The 15,747-nt window shown below is 53.1% G+C and overlaps 1 non-coding gene across 1 annotated transcript; it reads left to right on the top strand.

The window, feature by feature from the left end:
• Window positions 1-14,234: 14,234 nt before the first annotated feature.
• LOC140916657 (U1 spliceosomal RNA) lies at window positions 14,235-14,400 on the top strand. The gene has a single exon (XR_012160575.1). It is a non-coding gene; the product is annotated as a U1 spliceosomal RNA (small nuclear RNA).
• The last annotated feature ends 1,347 nt before the right edge of the window (window positions 14,401-15,747 follow it).

The following is a 15,747-nucleotide window of genomic DNA, read 5'->3' as shown; positions in this document are numbered from 1 at the left end:
GAAGAAAAGGCTGAAGAGGGACATGAAATATGTAAAAATATTTTAAGGTTGTTCTAAAGAGGACTGTGATCAATTGATCTCCATGCCCACTGAGGACAGGACAAGGAGTAATTGGCTTAGTTTGCAGCTAGGTTTAAGTTAGACATTAGGAAAAACTAACTTTTAGGATAGGTAAGCACAGGAAGGGGTGCCCTGGGAGGCTGTAGTGTCCCTGTCACTAGAGGTTTTCAAGAACAGGTTGGACAAATCCCTGTCAGGGATGGTCTGGGTTTACTTGGTGCTGCCTCAGTGCTGGGAGCTGGACCTGAGGTCCCTGCCCAGCCCTACATTTCTATGACTTCAAAGATGTCTTGTCCTTTGCTTGGACCTGCTAGCATCCAGGCCTCAAGAACCCCCTTACCTGCTGCTAAGGTAACTGCTCGAATGTCATGTTGCTGTAGCTGTGTCTGTCCTGGGATGTTAGAGAGATCAGGTGGGGGAGGGAGTAGCTTTTATTGGACCAATTGCAGCTGGTGAGAGAGACAAGCTTTCACGCTGACACAAACTGCAGTTGGTCCAATAAAAGATATTCCCTCCCGCACCTTGTTGCTTGAATGTCCTCATTTATTTAACTGACCCCTGGTCCCATGCATTCATAAATGAACAGCATCACATGCTCTGTTGCTCACTCTTTTAATCTAGGTCTATTGCTGACCTTCCCTGGGCACATGGTGGAGGTGGTAAACACAGGCCAGATTATCTAATCCCATCCTTTCCCAACTGAGACTCCGTCTGAGCAGTGAAGAGCTGCGTGACCTGTGAGCACCCAGGCCCTGTTGGAGACCAGGCCCCAACCCTGGGCCTCGCAGACACTCTGGGAAGCCACCCAGGAGAGGCCCCGCTGAGACAGCACAGCCAGGGAGATTCCCTCTGGTGCCAGGAGAGAGCTGCTGCCAGCTGCAGGGTTCCCCGAGGTGGGAATGGGCACTTGCTGTCGGGAGAGCAGGGAAGTCCCATGGCTCCTCCTCCACATTTCAGTCGACTCCCCGCCAACATGAGCAACTGCTGTGGTAGCACCAGGGATGTTCTGGGATTGGGATAGGGGGGTCCAACCGATGGTGAATGAGGGGGAGGGCCCAGGGGTAATTTTTCTCCACTGGCTCCACGCCAAACAGAAGCTGCTTGTTTTCACCTCCAAGGACTGTCACAGCCTCACCCCACCCAAGCGCCATTCGCTATCTACATGTTGCCTCCGACTCTGATCGGCCTGTGCTGCCACCTCCATTGCCCCTTGTTACATTCTCAAACAAGCCCTTTCTCCAATGGCTCCACAGCACTTGGGAGGAGCTACCCGTACACAGCCACAAAGCCACCTCGTTAGTTGCCTTCACATCCTTCCTCAACACTTTTCTGGGCTGGGATGCCTGCACATAACATGCCAGCAGTTGAGCTGCTGAGACCAGTGCCAGTCGAATTCACCAACATGGTCTCATTGTTTCCTTGGACGGCCCCATCTGGCTGGCTGTGTCTGGCGGGTGTCTCTTGTCTTAGCCCTGGTCTACACTTGAAAAATTAGATCGACCTAACTCCATCACTCAGAGGGTGAAGAACGTACACCCCTGCATTCCAGAGCTACCCTGACCAGACCCCCAGTGTGGCCGCGGCTAGGTTGGCAGACAGATTCTTCCATCACTCTTGCTACTATCTCTCAGAGGGTGGGTCAGTACAGCGATGTGGAACAGCCTCTCTGTTGCTGTCAGAAGCGCCTGTAGTGTGGACAAGCCCTTAGACTGTAGGGTCTCTGGGGCAGGGAGTGTCTGTCCTGTGTTTGTACATAGCCTGGCACAATGGGGTCCTGATCCTTGGCTGGGGTGCCTAGGCCCTGGGGCAACACAAATTATTAGGACCCTCAACAGTCACCATGCTGAGGGCATAGCAGGCAACAAGGCCTCTGGGACAGAGGATCCAAGGAAATGACCAATGCAGTGTCCTGAGGGGAGAGAGTGGAGAGCCTGGCACAGAGAATGGACCTGGGGGAGGAATACTCCAGGCCAGCTATGCCTTGTGGGGATAAGAGAAGGGAGAAGCAAGCACATGCCCACAGTCCATATGCTTGCCAACCCTTCAGGGTTGTCCTGAAGTCTCCAGGAAATAAAAATTAATCTTTAATTAAAGATTATGTCATGTGATGAAACCTCCAGGAATACATCCAACCAAAATTGGCAACCCTAGGCAGAGATTAGAGGGGCAGCAGGGCCATTGAGAAACGCGGGATGGATCCCTGACTCTCTGCATACTCAACAGCTATCCTAACACTGCTTGCTAAACACAAACCAGGCACAGACACCTGCAGGCGGCTGGGATGTACTGATGCTCTGGAGAAAGAGAAAGCCTGGGTCAGGGGATCCTTTGAAAACATCAGACAAACCAGCCAGAGCGACACATCCCAAGGTGCTCAGGTGATGAGAACCACACCCACATTATTGCCATGATTTGATTATCAGTAATGGCGCTTGTGACAAATTAGGGGGTTCTGTATGTACCTCGTCTGAACTGTGGCTAAGGTTATGAGAGTGTGACAGGAAACCACTGTGTCATGCAAAGCCTATCTGGCTGTGGCTCCACAGTTAGCAAGACAGGCCAGAGACAATGGGAAGTGATCAGCACTCAATGATTGTCTATTTGAAGTAAAAGCAGCAACGAGTCCTGTGGCACCTTATAGACTAACAGACGTATTGGAGCATCTTTCGTGGATGAATACCCACTTCGTCAGATGCATGTAGTGGAAATTTCCAGAGGCAGGTATAAATATGCAAGCAAGAATCAGGCTAGGGACAACGAGGTTAGTTCAATCAGGGAGGATGAGGCCCTCTTCTAGCAGCTGAGGTGTGAACACCAAGGGAGGAGAAACTACAGGGATTGGTGATTGGTGATTCACCGGTGATTGGTGCACTGTAGTTTCTCCTCCCTTGGAAGGGCATCGGTGCATGCCTAACAGAGACCCAGTTCTTCCTTGTACCTGGCTTTCCTGGCCAGTTAGCCGCCACAAGCTACAAATCCGAGCCACAAACTCAAGCTACATTCAGGACTGGTAACTATCTAGCAGCTGCAGAACATCTGATGTGTGTGTGTGTGTATACATAGGTATTAGATATTAGTTACTGGTCTTAAACCAAATTGTGTTATTATAATAAATGTGACATCTTGTCTTGTTCCCTGAAACGATCCTGTGTAGTTTTGTCTGTATAACAGGCGGGGGAGGCAGGGGGAGGGGGGCTGGTGGTGCTCAGTGCTCCAGCCAGGTAAACTGGAAATCAGCAGCTTCACAACTCTGGGGGAGGGGGATATTTGGGGGAGGGGGGTATTTGAGTGCTGGGGGTCAGGGTCAGCACTGCACCCAGAGGGCCTTGGCATCTGGATAGCGGGTTTCAACACTTGTAGGCCTTGGTCTACACTGTGGGGGGGGATCGATGTAAGTTAGGCAACTTCAGCTATGTGAATAACGTAGCTGAAGTTGACGTACTTAATCGACTTACCGTGGTGTCTCCACTGCGGTGAGTCGACTGCTGCCGCTCCCCCATCGACTCTGCCTGCACCTCTCATAGCGCTGGAGTACAGGAGTTGATGGGGGAGAGCTTGGGGGGTCAATCCAGCCGGTGGTGAAGACATACCCTTGGAGGGCAGAGCTGGACAGATGCTCTGCACCTTGGGAGTATGCCTAGGGACCCTGAGAGTGGGGCACTGGCTGGACTCCGTTCAGGCGCCAGAAGCTTGAAACCCCCTTGGGAATCCAGAGCACAGAGCTCCCTCACCACAGTCCTCAACAGATCTGTGACAACGTTATCTGCTTGAAAGGTGGTCATCAGTCTGAGCCCAGCACAGCAAGAGGAGTTCTCAAGAGAGGTTTTCTGCCTGAGAAACAATGTCTCTGCCATGCAGAAATGGTGTCTTTGTGAAGGTGGAACGGCTCCTTTCCAGTGAGTGGAAACATGACCAGTGGGAAGCTCTAAGATGGTGATATACGCCAGGACACAGGAGTCAGGAGAGGAAGGGCAAGCCCATTGGGTAAGAAACAATTCACTGACAAGAGGCAATGGCGGAAAAGTTTTGGCATAACTATAGAAAGGTGATGGGGCTTGAATCAGATCCCCTGGAGTGACAGGGATCAGCTGTTGCTAGGAGACTGTACGCACAAGGAATCCTGATTGTGTCTATGTATTTTACATATGCAATGTTGATTAGTGAACATGCATAAGATATAATTAACAGAGGTATCAGAAGCATCTGGGTAACCTCAAAGACCAGGTAAAACATTTAATTTATAAGTTGACAAGCCAATTTGATGTGAGGTTCCTCAAGGTAAACCCAACACAAGTATGTCACTTGGAGATGGATGGATGGCCATGGAGGCCTGCTCCTGCTTGATTAGAAGTACATGGACTAAGTGATTCCCACACATAAGTTAGCTAAGAATAAATAAGGATGACAAACAAGTACCACTAGAGAGGTTAGAGATTTACACAGCTGTCCCATGCTGCTGGCATTGAACTAAGTGGAGTCTGCTATAGAACAGAGGATTCAAGTGACCTCATCACTGTCCGATGGACTTTGCAAAGAAGAGGAGCAGCAGTATCAGATGGAACAAAGCCTTGTGCAGTTTGCCAAGGAGGTCACTCTGCTGAGACAGGCCACATGCCAAGCTGGGAGTGTCAGGAGACCAGCAGAACTGTGATGTCCCAAGACACGAGCATGTGAAGACCCTTGGGCTCTGGGAACAAACCACACAGGAACCATGTGCAGCTACAGATCTGAAACCACAAAAGTGATACCCTGTTTTCTCATTAGACTGTTAAAAGGTGACACATGAAGCTCAGCTGGTATTCTGATTGGTTGCCCTCATCTCTTCATAAAGAGTGAAGATTGCACCCTGATCGGTCCACATTACTGTTCTGAAAAAGGAGCCAGTCAACGGATGGTCCATCACCACTAAGTCAAAGAAGGCTGGTGCCTCCAGTAGTCACTTCTCACAGCTGCAAACACCTGGGCAGGAGGGGCGAGCGGGAGTGGCTAACAACAAAACCTTGGCATAGATAAGCGCCTCACTGACTCTTTCCCTTTGAGGTCCCTCACGGATGCCTGGCACTGTGATCCTGCCTAGACCTGAAAGGAAGTTCTGCCTATCTGGCCATTGGCCATGGGGAGCCTTCAGGCTGAGCAGAGAGTCTAACTGATGCCAGGCTGACTTGATGAGTAACAGACACTTTTATACACGTCTTTCTTCTTACCTAAGTGGTGACTTGGTATCTGACGTAAGAGACTTAGGCATCCGTGTGAGGCATGCCTGCAGAGACTTGAGCTGTACCGTGTCCTGGAGTGTCCCTGACAGCCTGAGCCCCAGGGGCCAATGAATAAGTGGTTACGAATGAGGAGACTGGAACAGTCCCCCCATCAGCTCCACCTAGCACTCCAGGCAAAAGGCGACTGGAGTGACACCTGCCTGCCCTGAGCGACGGCAGCTGGGGCTCTTCCGAGATTGGTGATGTAGTTTCTTGGACAAGAAACAGAGGCGTGAGTGAATGCTGCTGGATTGTAAGCCCAAGGCTTTCCCATTGTTTAACAGATAATTAGGGTGCCAACTGAATTTATACTGAACTAGAGGGAGGTTTACCAGTCCCTTGGGCTAGCCCTGCTGGGATGTGCCAGAGCAATTAGAAGCAGCTCCGAATCACGATGGATATGTCAGGTTTCAGAGTAACAGCCGTGTTAGTCTGTATTCGCAAAAAGAAAAGGAGTACTTGTGGCACCTTAGAGACTAACCAATTTATTTGAGCATGAGCTTTCGTGAGCTACAGCTCACTTCATCAGATGCATGCCGTGGAAACTGCAGCAGACTTTATATATACACAGAGAATATGAAAAAATACCTCCTCCCACCCCATTGTCCAGCTGGTAATAGCTTATCTAAAGTGATCATCAGGTGGGCCATTTCCAGCACAAATCCAGGTTTTCTCACCCTCCACCCCCACCACACAAATTCACTCTCCTGCTGGTGATAGCCCATCCAAAGTGACAACTCTTTACACAATGTGCATGATAATAAAGTTGGGCCATTTCCTGCACAAATCCAGATTCTCTCACCCCCTCACCCTCCTCCCAAAAACCACACACACAAACTCACTATCCTGCTGGTAATAGCTCATCCAAAGTGACCATTCTCCCTACAATGTGCATAATTAAGGTGGGCCATTTCCAGCACAAATCCAGGTTTTCTCACATCCCCCCCACCCCCATACACACACAAACTCACTCTCCTGCTGGTAATAGCTCATCCAAACTGACCACTCTCCAAGTTTAAATCCAAGTTAAACCAGAACATCTGGGGGGGGGGGTGGAAAGGAAAAAACAAGAGGAAATAGGCTACCTTGCATAATGACTTAGCCACTCCCAGTCTCTATTTAAGCCTAAATTAATAGTATCCAATTTGCAAATGAATTCCAATTCAGCAGTTTCTCGCTGGAGTCTGGATTTGAAGTTTTTTTGTTTTAAGATAGCGACCTTCATGTCTGTGATTGCGTGACCAGAGATTGAAGTGTTCTCTGTGCTTGGCCTTTATGCTGGTGTGTTTTGTCGGGGGAACAAGCTACCTCCCCCTGGCATGGCCCATCAGAAGGCCAGGAACACCAGCAATTACTGTGGTCAGAGATCACAGGAACAGTTCTGGTCCTACAGCTCTGGGCACATACCGTGCCACAACAGGGGCAGGCTGAGATTGGGAGGAGGGGCCATGGGTGCATGGCCAGGGAAGCCCGTCAGAACCCTGGTTGTCCTGCGGGTTGTATGAGGTATGCAGGCAGTGGAGTAAGGCTGGCCTGGCTGGGAACAGTGACTGTTTCCCTGCTACTTACAGCCCAAGACACTGTGATGGGGAAAAGCTCAGCTGGCAAATGGATACAGGCCTGTCTGAAGGATCCCATGTCCCTTGGGAGAACCAGTCCCTGCTCTGGGTGGCAGCTCGTTGCAGAGAACCTGACTTTGCTTTGTTTGGATTTGATCTATTACTTCGTGAAAAGTGTTACCATCCCCTGTTAAACCATTAATTTATACTGTGCAAACTCTGCCATAACCCATCTTTGCTCAGCTCTCTGTAATTTCCCATTTATCTTTCAAACTGATGTGGATTAATAAAATGTATGCATGTATACAGATTCGCGTGTCTAATTTACTTTAAGCAACTTGAAATCCAGCAGATTCTGAGAAACCTGCTATGGTTAATTGGATCATTCATATTCCATAGCCAGCGTGCGTTTTACTCTGAATCCACCCGCATATCCTCTCTAAGGGGCAGACTCTCCGAGCCTTGCCTGTGGCAAGCAGCATGCTGCTCTGCAAGTACTCCTGGGGCATCGGGACATGGCCCAACACCTAGCCAGGGCACTCTCTCTCAGCCACTAGCGGGCATGAGAGGAGGATAAAGAAAGAAATGAGAAAAGCTACTGTACCCCCTGTCCCCCAGCGAGTTTGAGGGTACAAACTCAGGAGGTGTTAATCGTAACTCTCCACACTGTTCAGACTTAACAGTTATATTATTTCCACTGGGTTCCTATCACACACAATTAAAGCACAGCTCCTTAAAGCAGTCATTAAACAGTGTACCACTCGGCGAGGATAATCACTAGATTCACCAGATGAGTCATACATAAGGTTTTTACAGGTCTTATCTCCCTTTTTGACCACATCTGTGCAAAGATTCCCCTTCATTTTGTTCCTCTTCAGACACAGCTTCAGACTCAGTACTGTATGCTCTCTTACAAGCTCCTCAGTGGCCTCTTCTTTTAGTTGCTCTCACACGGGGGAACATGGATCCGGTGAATGTGGCATAGGGGACTCCTTGTCTGCAGTAGGGGGGGGGTCCAAAAGTGCCGGGTGGAGTATCAAATAACTGTGTGGGATAAATGCTCTCTGACTTGGAATCAGGACTGGTCTCTTCAGCAGGAGCTGGTATAGTAGTTGCCTCTGGTACAGGGGCAGGCCCACTTTGCCAACTACACGTTACCAGACTCGCTGACTCCTTAGAGAATCTAACCATCCGTCCATGGCTTGTAGGTTTCTGTGTAAAACCCGTATGCTCCAGTGACCATTTTCAGACTTCATGCAGTGAACCAGAATTCCTGGTAACTTCCACTCCACTGCACATGGATCTGGTTTCCACTTGTCAAGCGACTTGTGTTTCCCAGGTACTCCCAAATTTCTCAGGAGCATCCTAGAACCAGGTAGCATCTCACACTCTCGCACCCACAGGTCGAATGGATCTTGTTTGGCTGGTTTCTCTTCACAGATGGTGGCCAATTTCCACACTGCATTGAGTTGATCCTTTAATTGAATTATGTGCTGTAAACAGGTCTTGTGACTTGCCCCATGTGACCAAAACAAAGGTCCACTGGCAATCTGGCCTCTCTCCCAAACTTGAGAGGGTAAGGGGAGAGCCATGTGGCTTCGCTGTGGGTGTATGCATGGACCAAATGTGCGATGTGATGACTCCACTGACACTTTTGCTGAGTCTCCAGACTGCTCAGCATGTTCAGTAGAGTTCTGTTAAACCTCTCCGGCTGTGGATCTCTTGAGGATGAAATGGGTCAGCACAGGACTTCTCTATATCAGTCACTAAAAGAAGTTCTTTAATTAATCTGCTCTCGAAGCTCTGGTCCTGGTCAGAAGGAATGCAGGTGCTGGGAAGTCCATAGTGATAGAAATACGCTACCATCAGACTTCGGCTACTGTTGCTGCTTTTTGGTTATTGGTTGGACATGGGCATATCCGTGCAGTGATTGGGAACAACCAAGACGTTAGTCATGTCACTTCTATCAGACTCTGTTGTCAAGAAATTGATGCAGACTAGGTCCATTGCTCCTCTACGGGCCACACTTGCTGATTCCTTAGGTAATTCTTTTGCAGCTATATATCAAGCACAATTTGTACAACATTGCTCACATCACGAGCTAGATAGGGTTGCCAACTTTCTGATTACAGAAAACCAAATACCCTTGCCCTGCCCCTTACCCACCCTTCCTGAAGCTCTGCCCCTGCCCTGCCCCTTCTCTGAGACCCCACCCCCACTCACTCCATCTCCCCTCCCTCTGTCGCTCTCTCTCCCCCACCCTCGCTCACTCACTCATTTTCACTGGGATGGGGCAGGGGGTTGAGCTGTCGGAGAGGGAAGGGCTCCAAATGGGGGTGCGGGCTCTGGGGTGGGGCCATGGATGAGGGATTTGGAGTTGCAGGAGGGGGCTTCGGGCTGGACAGGAGGATGGGGTGTAGAGGAGGGGGAGTGCTCTGGCTGGGGGTATGGGCTCTGGGGTGAGGCCAGGATGAGGGGTTTGAAATGCAGAAGGGGCCTCCGGGCTGAGGCCAAGGGGTTTGGAGTGTGGAAGGAGGTGAGGGGTGCAGGCTCCGGGCAGCTTACCTCAGGTGGCTCTTGAGAAATGGCCGGCATGTCCCTCCGGCTCCGCACACTGACCTCATCCGCAGGTGTTGCCCCCACAGCTCCCATTGGGCATGGTTCCTGGCCAATGGGAACTGCGGAGCTGGCACTCAGGGAGGGAGCAGCGCACAGAGCCTCCATGGCCACTCCATGCCTAGGGGCCACAGGAACATGCCAGCCGCTTCCGAGCACCGCATGGAGCCAGGGCAGGCAGGGATCCTGACTTAGCCCCACCATGCCACCAACTACACTTTTAATGGCCTTGTCAGAGGTCTGACTGGAGCTGCCAGGGTCCCTTTTTGACTAGGCGTTCCAGTTGAAAACCGGATGCCTGGCAACCCTAGAGCTAGATAAGGCCGATAGAATTGGTGTCTAACTAGGGCAGTACATTTGTCAATTCCCATGTCCCCTCTGCCATCGTGTAGGGACTTAAGCACAATTTAGTGATATTCCTTCGGCAACACGAACTGTCTCAAAATATGATCCAGTGGTCACAGATGGTTCAATACAACAAGTCTCCTTGTACTAGCAACTTGTCCACCCTCTCGAAGCATAAGTAAAACAACAGGATGAGTGGATTTTTTTATGTAGGGAGGTGGTGGAATCTCCATCCTTAGAGGTTTTTAAGGCCTGGCTTGACAAAGCCCTGGCTGGGATGATTTAGTTGGGGTTGGTCCTGCTTTGAGCAGGGGATTGGACTAGATGACCTCCTCAGGTCTCTTCCAACCCTAATATTCTATGATTCTATGATTTCACCCAGCCAGGTGGTTTTCTTTGTATTTTAGCTACAACAGTGTCTTTGAGAGTAGGATCTGCCAATTGTGCTTTCTTGAGGTCTTCTCAACTAAGCTGAGGCAGGGAGGTGCAGTGCAGGTTAGCAACACAACATGGATACCGCAGAAGCAGTCTTCAGGGGGAGCTCCCAGCATCTCTACCATGGGTGGCAGATATAATAGGCCAGGGGAGGCTAAGCCTCCCCAAACAGGATGCGGTGTCTGGCCTGCCACTTGTGAGTGCCGCCGAAAAGGCAGCCAGGCCGTGGCCCTGCCCCCACATCCACTCCGCGGCCCCATTCCTGCGTCCTGCTCTTCCCCTGTGGCCCTGCTCCTCTTCCTGTCCCCAATCCGCCCCCTCCCCAAGACAAATGCTGACCACGCTTCTCCACTGCGGCCCCCAGGGGGAGGCAAAGAGGTGCAGGCAGTGGGCCCCTTGGGGGAGGGGGTGAAGAGGCACGAGCGGCGGGTAGGGGGGCCTCAGAGGAGGGGGCCGAGTGGGAGAAGGGCCTGGGGTGGAATAGAGGTGGAGCATGGGTGGGGCTTCAGGGGGAGGAGGCTGAGCAGGGGCAGGCCTTGGGGAAGAGCAGGGGGTAGGGCCACAGTCCAGGCACCAGTGGCCCTTTCCCCTTCTAGGGAGCTTCCAGTGCTCAGGCCCAGCCTCCCAAAATGCGGGAGTCACACACCGCCCATGATCTCTACTACTCTGTCTATGCTGGCTGTAGTAAACCCAGTTTGGGTAGACAGCAATTTGCACAATGCCCTCTCCTGGTGCTGATATTTCCAACCACGCGTCGCTAGGCCAGTCGGCCATGTGGAGAAAAAGCCAGAACATTGGCAGCAATATTGCTTTTCCTGGGCTGATGCTGAATGTGCAAGTCACATGCAGCTAGCACATCAGTGATGCCCAGCTGCATCCAGTTTGGCTGATTGCATAACATATGTGAGTAGGTTGTTATCAGTTCTGATGGGACACTGCTCCAGATAGGTAATCATGAGATGTTTCTACCACAGCCGATTTCAATGCCAAGAACTGCAGCTCATGCACTGGGAAGTTCCTCTGAAGATGTTAGACTGAGGCTATTTCACTAGGAGGGTGGTGAAGCACTGGAATGCGTTACCTAGGGAGGTGGTGGAATCTCCATCCTTAGAGGTTTTTAAGGCCCGGCTTGACAAAGCCCTGGCTGGGATGATTTAGTTGGGGTTGGTCCTGCTTTGAGCAGGGGATTGGACCTCCTCAGGACTCTTCCAACCCTAATCTTCTATGATTCTATGATACAGGATGATGGCCCCCAGGATGTTCCTGATGTAGCCAGCACAGTACCCAGGCCAGCCAGACAGGCATACACATGCCACAAAGATGGTTTGTCTGAACAGGCAAATGCTAGAACAGTAGCTTCCATGAGACTCTTGATCAAAACACTGTGCAGAAAGTGTGTGCACACCTAGTGTCCCTCGCTCACCAAACGGCTCTCTGCCTTTGGGATTGGGCCTCTTGGTTCTCTCAAATGTACGTCTTCTCTGGGTATCTGGTGTCAGCTCATTCAAGGGACAAACGATAGTAGAATATCCCTTAACAAAGCGCCAGTAATACCAGCAGAATCCAAGGAAGCTGTGGTGGGGGAGGAGCCAGTGGCCGTGATGTGTGAGGAGCCAGTGGCTGGGGTATGGGAGGACCAGTGGCCATGGTGTGGGAGGAGCCGGTGGGTGTGGGATAGGTGGGAGACCCAGGGGAGACCTGGTCTCCCCACAGTCCCAGCCAGAGGAATCCTTCCTCCTCCAGCTGGCCGGTCTCCTAGCCTAGATTCAAAGTAAAAGGCAGTTTCCTCCCACCCCAAGATTAGGGTGACCAGGTGTCCGGTGAAAGTGAGCAAGTGAGCGAGGGTGGGGAAGAGTGAGCGGGAGCGGGGCCTCAGAGAAGGGGTGGGGAAGTCCGGGGCCTCCAGAAGGGAGGGGCAACGGATGGGGCAAAGGGTGTTCGGTTTTCTGCGATAGAAAGTTGGAAACCCTCCCCAGGATTCTTGCAGTTCAGTGGAACCCAGGGCAGCTTAGAGCTCGGGATGCTGTGGGGAAAGCTGTGCCAGGCTCCAGCTCCTCCTGCAGACACCCCCTTTAGTGGAGACACCAGACGCTCCTTGTAGGCACCAAACACCAGTCCCGCGCTGGGTTGGGGAGCAGCCAGCCACTGCCTGCTGGGAGAATGTCCTGGACCAGAACCTGGGGGAATCAGACAATTGCAGGGTAACACAGCAGAGTCCACTTGACTGAGAGCTTCCCGTGCCCATGGTGTGGGAAGATGGAACTGGGATGAGCAGGCTGGAGTCAGGGGAGTGAGCGAGGGGGCTGTGGAGGAGTGACCAGGCTGGATGGGGAGCCAGTGGGTTGGTGCGGGGGAGCATACAGTCTGGGGGATTTGCCAGTGGGCTGAGAGAAGCAGACAGCCGGGGGGAGCTGCCTATGAACTGGAGCAGAGTAAATGCTCTAACTTTGAACACGTCTGGAAATAACGACTTTAAAAATGTATCATTCTGAAAACTAATTAAGCAGGGAGGCTGTGGCCGGCAGGGGAAGTAGCTTGTGAGTAACACGGCACTGGAAATGCTCTTGTGCTTTCCAAATTGGCAGGGAGTGCACTTGAATGTTTAACCCTACACATTCCCTGTGGGCTCTGGGCCTCACAGGTCTGTGCTGGACCCCCAGAGACTCCAGCTTCTCATGCCCCGACACTTTTTGCCCCACAGCTGCTGCTAGGGCTCGTCTCTTCCCACACCATGGGTAGCAGGTGCTGTGGGCTAATCTCCACCCTCGCTCTCAATCTTGCTTCCCCCATGAGGGGCCCATGGCATGCCCTGCCCCAGGGGCCTCCCGGGCACTAGGAGCACGGCATGCCCTGCCCCACGGGGCTCCCAGGCACTAGTAACATGGCACGCCCTCCCCGGGGGCCTGCTGTGTGGTAGGACCATTCCCTATGGCTGGGCCTTTGTGTATGCATGCTCCCTGCCCAGAGTGCACCCACACATTGCTTCAGACCCCAGGGCACTGCAGGTCCAAACCTGCATCAATCAGTGCTGAGTGTGGCAGGAGGGCTGCGGAGCTCAGATCTCCTCACCTCACTTTGGGCCCCAGTCCTGGAGGGGAATCTAGTCCCAGGGTGCTGGATTGTGGCTGCTGCCACTGAGGGAAAGGCCTGGCCAGCTCAGGGCCACCTAGCTACCCCAGCAGACCTCGCCGTAGGGAAAGTTCCAGGAGCAGGTGGGGGGCTGGGGCCTTGCCCAGGAAGTCCAGGTTCATGGTTAGTCCTGGCTGAAGGCTCAGGGGAGGGACTGGCACTTGTTCTGACCCCATTCGCTCCATCCTGTTCGGGTGCCATGTCCATTGCCCTGGACAGCGAATCTGGCAGCAGGCAGAGGAACCCCCTCGCCCAGCATGAGGGCCCAGCACTGCAGCCTGCTATGGGCATGACAGGGCTCACAGCCTTGTCACTGCATTGCCTGCTGTGCCAGCCCAGGCCACTGCTCCTAGCCCCACCAAGTCCCTGAGCAGCCCCTACCCGAGCTGCCCTGGGCATGGCAGGCAGACATGGCATTCACTATACCCTCACTAGGGTGCAGGGCAGCGCTGGAATGGGCAGCACCCTCCCTGGTCCCCTTCTGGGATGCTAAACAGGAGGCTCTGCCCTCGTTCCTTGACCCACAACTCCCACCCTCCCTGCATGAGCTCCCCTCCATCCCAGCGAACGCTTCTGTCCTGCTCCCCACAGCACCCCCTGCTGGGATAGGCTGGGGCTGGAGTTGCTGGAAGCCCCCACCAGCCAATGCTTTGTCCTGCTCCCCACGGCACCCCCTGCTGGGATAGGCTGGGGCTGGAGTAGCCAGGAGCTCCCGCCCCGACCCAGTGCTCTGTCCTGCTCCCCATGGCGCCCCCTGGTGGGAGAAGCTGGGAGTGCAGGTGCTGGGCCTTGGGAGGTGGTTCCCACTTTGCAGCCCTTAGCATTCTCTCCCTGGCTACTTACCTGGCAGGGGAGATACCATGGTAACGAAGGTGGTTTTCTCAGGGTGAAACTCATCCATTGCACTGCGGGTGTGCTGACCCCTGCGATTTCCCCAAATGCGGGAAACTCGACTGCATAATTTGTAGAAGGGTGGTGCGAAGCATGTGTACAATAGCACCCAGCGCTGTGGTGTTTGTTTGCAGGTTTGATCAGCCCCCTGGAACGAGCCTGGAGTGTCTGTCTCCACACAAAGAGTGGCAATGGGGAGATGAAAGCCTAGTTCATAAATATGTAAAAATAAAAGCCGTCACTCTGCCGAGCCCACCAGCACCACGAGTGACCTTTCCCAAACAATGTGCGCTGGAGGCACAGTCGCACGCCAGGCAGGCGTTGCCATGGCAAAGAAGGAGAGCAGAAAACACAGTGCAATTAAAGAGGAAAAAAACCCAGCAGCCCCCACTGGGTGGCACGGCCCTGCGTGCTGTTTGCCGTGGGAGCCACTCGCTCGGCTTTATTAAAGTGCCCTTTTGCACAGTGTAAATGTCACTGGGATCTCACCTGCCTCATGCCGCCCACTGAGTTACTGTATCCCCTGGGGCGAAGCACAGGCTGGGCTGAGGGAGAGGGAACCAGTACTGGAGCCCCACACTTTCCCATGGGCAGGCACACACACATGCACACACACAAGCAGAAGAGCCAGAGCAATATGCTCATGGCCCAGCTCCTCTGGGAACCTCTGGTGCCAGAGTCCAGTCAGGCTTTACTGAGCACCTGGGCCAGTAAGTCTGTCCACCACAAGCCCACAAAGGCATCCAGTGACCTGCCTATGAATTCTCCCAGCCACTCCACACAGCCATGTTGGCTAGTCATGGCAATGTCCTCCCTAGCTGTGCTCCTGCGTCTGTCCCACCCCAGCACTGAGTGACATTCTCCCAGCCCTGCTCCTGCGCCTCCATCCATCCCACCCCAGCACTGAGCGACGTTCCCTCAGCCCTGCTCCTGAACCTCCATCCATCCCACCCCAGCACTGAGCGACGTTCCCTCAACCCTGCTCCTGAACCTCCAACCATCCCACCCCAGCACTGAGCGACGTTCCCTCAGCCCTGCTCCTGCGCCTCCATCCATCCCACCCCAGCACTGAGCGACGTTCCCTCAACCCTGCTCCTGAACCTCCAACCATCCCACCCCAGCACTGAGCGACGTTCCCTCAGCCCTGCTCCTGCGCCTCCATCCATCCCACCCCAGCACTGAGCGACGTTCCCTCAGCCCTGCTCCTGCGCCTCCATCCATCCCACCCCAGCACTGAGCGACGTTCCCTCAGCCCTGCTCCTGAACCTCCAACCATCCCACCCCATCACTGAGCAACGTTCCCTCAGTCCTGCTCCTGCACCTCCAACCATCCCACCCCATCACTGAGCAACGTTCCCTCAACCCTGCTCCTGCGCCTCCATCCATCCCACCCCAGCACTGAGCGACGTTCCCTCAACCCTGCTCCTGCGCCTCCATCCATCCCACCCCAGCACTGA

Source organism: Lepidochelys kempii, chromosome 8 (genome assembly GCF_965140265.1).
Source record: "Lepidochelys kempii isolate rLepKem1 chromosome 8, rLepKem1.hap2, whole genome shotgun sequence".
NCBI classification, from domain to species: domain Eukaryota; kingdom Metazoa; phylum Chordata; order Testudines; family Cheloniidae; genus Lepidochelys; species Lepidochelys kempii.
The sequence above is the reverse complement of the archived record's forward strand: the minus strand, read 5'-3'. Positions and strand labels throughout refer to the sequence as shown.